We start from the raw sequence: 5,170 nt of genomic DNA on the forward strand, positions 1-5,170 counted from the left end.
TGAGGCCTTGCATACTGAAGAGGAGAGTTGCAGAAGAACTCTAATCCCAACAAGCATGTTATCATCTTCAAGTAAGTGGTTAACTTGGTACTGTGATATAATATTCAGAATTCAATATTCATATACAATATATGTTTTACAATGGCAACACAAGTGGGTACTGCTTTTTTTTTTCTTTTTTTTTTTGGGAAACAACAATTCAGTCAAGAGGGTGCCATTGAACCATAACCATATTATCAAGAGGAACCCTTCCCCTCTGGATGTTATTAAGTTAAATTTTGATGGATTTGCTTATTTTGAGGAACCATAAGGCCCTGTTTGGCACATCGTATAAGGTACCGGATAGTACTAATAATACGGTGTACGGTGTTTGGTGGCTATTTGGATTAAATAGGCATCGGATTAAATAATCCGGGCCCACCTTATTTACACGGTGTTTACCCGCTTGCTTATGCCATCCAATTTCACGGTATAACTTAGTCGGGCTCTCTTCCTCTCCAGACACAGTTTTTCGCTTCCTCTCCAGACGCATTCTTCCGCTCCAGGCGCTCTCTCTTCCTCTCCGGACGTTCTTTCTTCCTCTTCAGATGCTCCCTTCCTCTCCAGACGCCCTCTTGCTCTCATCCCAGGTTCGTCTTCTCACAGTCTTCTTCTTCGTTTGAGTGACAATTCGTCTTTTCAGTTTTCTTCTTCTGGGATTCCGCCCCTCCTTCTATTATTCCCCCTCTTTTATTTTTCTTGCAATTGATTGAATCTAGTTATTATTTTCTCTCTAATTATGCAATTGATTATGTAATTTTGTGTTTTAAATAGAATTTTTGAATTTTAGGGTTTGCTATTGGGATCGAATTTAGGGTTTGTTGTTGGTGTTGAACTTTAATTAGAATTAATGATTGGGTAGAGTGGGAGTGTGCAGGTTCACTTACCTAAACAAAACTTTGTCTCTAGCGCAGCTGCTGTTTCACTCATTGTCTCGCAGCCGCAACTCAACCATACGGATAACTGGGTAAGCCAATTGCGCTTCGCTCTTGTTCTCTGTCTCTCACTCCCCATCACTGTCTATGGCCCGAAAATTAGATCCCAATTGTTGTTCTTCTCAGTTTTTGCATCACTCCCTCTTAGCTTTTATCCATTTTTTAATTTTTATGTGAATTTTACTTTTTATCTGAATATATATATATATGTGTGAATAATTTCGAACTAGGGTTGTTAAATTGTTGATTGGCATTTATTCCACTTTGTAAAGTAATTGCCTTTTAGAAAAAAGAGTGAGTGAGAAATAGAGAAGAAAGGGAGAGTTGCTGCTCTTCTGATGTTTCGACTTAATTTTGATGCAACATGACACTTAATTTTGATGCAACATGAGGTGATGAATATATAATGCTTTGAGGTCGTACAAAGTGCCATCATAGACTAGACTTCTTTGCTACCCAAACCATTTCATTACTTTCCATTGTATATTTGTTTAGTAAGCTCCATGCAGTATGATCAAATAATATAGAATTTAATTGATTATCAGACAATCATTGGACCCAAAAGGCTTACGCAGTTAGGGAATGGACCAACAAAGATAGATCAATCCCATGTGGTTTGCAATTTAACAAATAATACGGGTGTAGAGAAGATAGATTTCACATGTCATAAGAGCTCTGATACCATACGTGACAACCACAGATGCCAAAAAGGAATGGGAAAAAAATTAATATTAAATTAACAAAACACAAGGCAGGAAACTTTACTCAAAACTAGTACCAAAGCTGCTTGTATCTTTATACGAATCAATAAAGCATTATATTAGAGTCTAAAAGCTAAGAGACCACCTCACAAATAAATTTGTCACTCAAGGCTTCTAGCTTGTGAGGAACAAGGTGATCCTCAAAATCCCCATGTCCTAGTTGACCATATTTGCTCCAACCATATTTTTTGGTAGAACTTATTGTGAGAGCTGTGTTTTTAATTTTACTACAAAAAAAATGGTCATTTACGACCAACTTTTTCCAAGGACCTACGAATACCCTTGAAAAAATCATTATTTCTGACCAAAAATTGTGCTCCGTCGAAAATAATTCGACAAGAGGCATATTATTTTCTACACTCAAAATGCCCTTGGAAAAGGGTTCCATTGCTGTCGGAAATAGCTGTTTTTTTTAGGGAATTTTTGGTGCCACATTTATTTACGATGAAACTTGTATTAGTCGGTAATAGTTGTATTTTTTTTTTCAAGGGTGTGTTTAAGTTGTCGGAAGTAATTGTTTATTTCTGAAACAAGTGGTCGTCGGAAGTAATTTCTTTATTTTCGAGGGTTATTAGTTGTTGTTAGAATTGATTGTGTATTTGCGAGAGGAACTACATGCCGTCAAAAATGATTATCTATTTAAACTTTATTTATTTTTTATTCTATTATAAGAAGTGGGATAAATTTAAATCAACTCGTATACAACAAAAAGATTGTTAGGCTAACAATTTTAGAGTTAATCTAGCAAAGTTTTTTACCCTCATACTCATAAATATTTTATTCTTAATATCACATACGTGAGATTAAAAACTTCCAAAGCAATTTTAAGATACCAAAGCACATGAAAAAAATTCATAATAATTCATTTACAAGTGTGAAAAATGTGAAAAAAATAATGCAAACGCTCATAATAATTAATGTAGAAGTGTGAAAAATGTAAAAAAAAAAAATACAATCACTCGTAATAACATGCTTTACAACTTTCGTGAAGGGGTCAAATCCGAAATCTGACACCAGAATCCATAAACCCTAGATTTATATTTAACCGTCGATTGTCATTTATGCTCCATTCTTCTCATTGGATTTTGTTTTTCGGATTTGCTTTTTTGAAAACATAATCTTTTAACGGATGCAAACAAATGAACGGTTTAGGTTATTGATATCACGTTCCGATGTTTACGGTTAACTGAAATATGAGTCAATGTTATATACTTTATAAACTCAAAACAATAATTTGACTAACTGTAAAAATCTGAACGTGATATCAAAGATCCGAACCGTTCATGTTTCTGAGTTCACTAGAAGATTATGTTTTCTAAAAAGAAAATTTGAAAAACAAAATTTTGTGAGAAGAATGGACCGTAAACGACAATCAACGGCTAAAATTTAATCTATGGTTTATGGGATGATAGTGGCGAATTTTGGAGTTGACCTTTTCACAAAAGTTGTAGAGATTGTCATCACAAGCGTTTGTATATTTTTCTTATATTTTTCACACTTCGACATTAATTAAAAAACTTTACTACAATAATAATCATAAGATTTAATCTCACATAAGTGAGATTAAATCCTTACCGTGTGTTTTGGAAAGTTGCTAAAATTTTGGCATGGCGCCTTTATTTTTAGCTCTCTATTTTCAAAAATTTGGCATGGCGCCCAAAAACTTAAGTCTCTATTTCCAAAGAGAGTGCCGATTATCTCTTTCTTGCAGCTTCTCTGTATTTCCTCTTCAGAAACGAAACCCTAGCCTCCATCCTCCATCCTCTAGTAGCCATACGTGATGATGATAGAAACCATGAAATCCTCACACGTGTTGTATTTCAGTTTATATCTTATGAGGTCTGACATATATTTTTTCAGGTCTCTCCTGGATTTGAGATTTGGAAGCAGAAAACGAGAAGGCTAAGAGGATGGTGAAGGACGTGGCAACCTACTTCTCTATGACTTTGGGGGCTTTTGTGTTCTGGCAATCCTTGGATGAAGTCCACGTCCAGATCGCTTTGTATCAGGACGAAAAGGTAAAAATCTCTTCTTTCTCATGCTTGCAGATGCAATTTCTCTTTTAGATTGGACTTATAATTTGGGTGATCAGCAATTTTTTTTAAGAATTTGATTGAATTTCATCAACTCAAGCACAGAATTGAGAGGGTTCTCATCGAATGGTTCAATTATGGCAGAAAATCCGATTTTTGGGAAATTGGCATGAAATTTGGTGGTTGGTTACAGGGAATTGGGGAGTAGGAGATGCTGCAAAATTGGGGAGGAAATCAGGGGTGGGAGGAATACCCTATCTCTCAGACTTCTCCTGTCTCTCATTCACTTTCCTTTTCTCTCTGTCTCTCAGACTTCTCCCCTATCTCCATCACCGTGACCCAACATCATGGCAGCCACCGCCATCTCATCTCTCAATCTTGGAATAGAAGTTTTTCCTCTCATTGAAAGCAGCCACCGCCATCCGATTACGAACCCCATCGCCACCCTCCTTGCTCCACCGTCACACCGGCTTCCTTCCCTCATTTTCCCAAACCTATTTCGCCTCCCTTTCCTCAACTGCCGTCGGCATGTCCCCAACTCACTCTCCACCATAACCACTACCAGGACGTACATAATATAGGAAACTCAAACCCCAAGTTACCCTTCTTTTTTGTTGGTAATTTTGCGATTTAATCCATTTTTTCTTGTGGGTACTCACAGGTACATAGTGTTGTGGGTGCTCTCTTCCTTAACCTTGACAGATGAAGATTTGTACAAGCTAGGGTTCGAGAAGGTCACCGAGGAGTTCATCGGAGAGTGCAAGTCGGAAGCTTTGCTTCTCCGCCACAAAAAGACAGGTGTCCAAGTCGCTTCCATGTCCAACGACGACGAAAATAAGGTCTTTGACATCGTTTTCTGAAGCCCCCTGTGAGTACTCTTGCAAAATCTCAAAATTTTCATTTTTTGTTTGTTTGTTTATTTATTTATTAATAAAATGGAGCTACCCATTTATGTAGTTGCTAATTTTATGTGCTCTGCTAGCAGTTAGTCTGATGTTTGTATCATAATTAAACTTGTGGTTGTGTGGTTTTGGTGTAGTGAGATATGAGGAGTGATGAAGGAGCTACATAAATTGTAGCGAGCTGCATGTAATCAGATACATGAAGGAGCTGTATGAAGGAGTGATGAAAAAGCTATATGAAGGAGTGATGAAAAAGCTACATACACTGTATGTACAAAAGGAAAGATGCTTTTATCTGCACATCTTTGAAAGAATTCAAGTTTGCATTTCGGAGTTTGAGGACTAGTGTTAATATGTTCAAACACATATCTTAGGTTTGTAATGAATGTATTGGCTTTACCACATTGATCTTAGGTTTGTAATGAATGCATTGGCTTTACCACATTTATCATATATACGTTTGTTTTTATTAATGATAATACAAAATATTCTTTAAACAA

General features: G+C 36.4%; 1 long non-coding RNA gene across 1 annotated transcript; it reads left to right on the plus strand.

Moving 5' to 3' along the window:
• The first annotated feature begins 3,273 nt into the window (after positions 1 to 3,273).
• LOC103419964 (uncharacterized) lies at positions 3,274 to 5,170 on the plus strand. Its single transcript, XR_527005.4, has 3 exons — positions 3,274 to 3,753; positions 4,471 to 4,636; positions 4,808 to 5,170. It is a non-coding gene; the product is annotated as an uncharacterized lncRNA (long non-coding RNA).

The sequence above is a fragment of the Malus domestica genome, chromosome 07 (genome assembly GCF_042453785.1).
Source record: "Malus domestica chromosome 07, GDT2T_hap1".
In the NCBI taxonomy this organism is placed as follows: domain Eukaryota; kingdom Viridiplantae; phylum Streptophyta; class Magnoliopsida; order Rosales; family Rosaceae; genus Malus; species Malus domestica.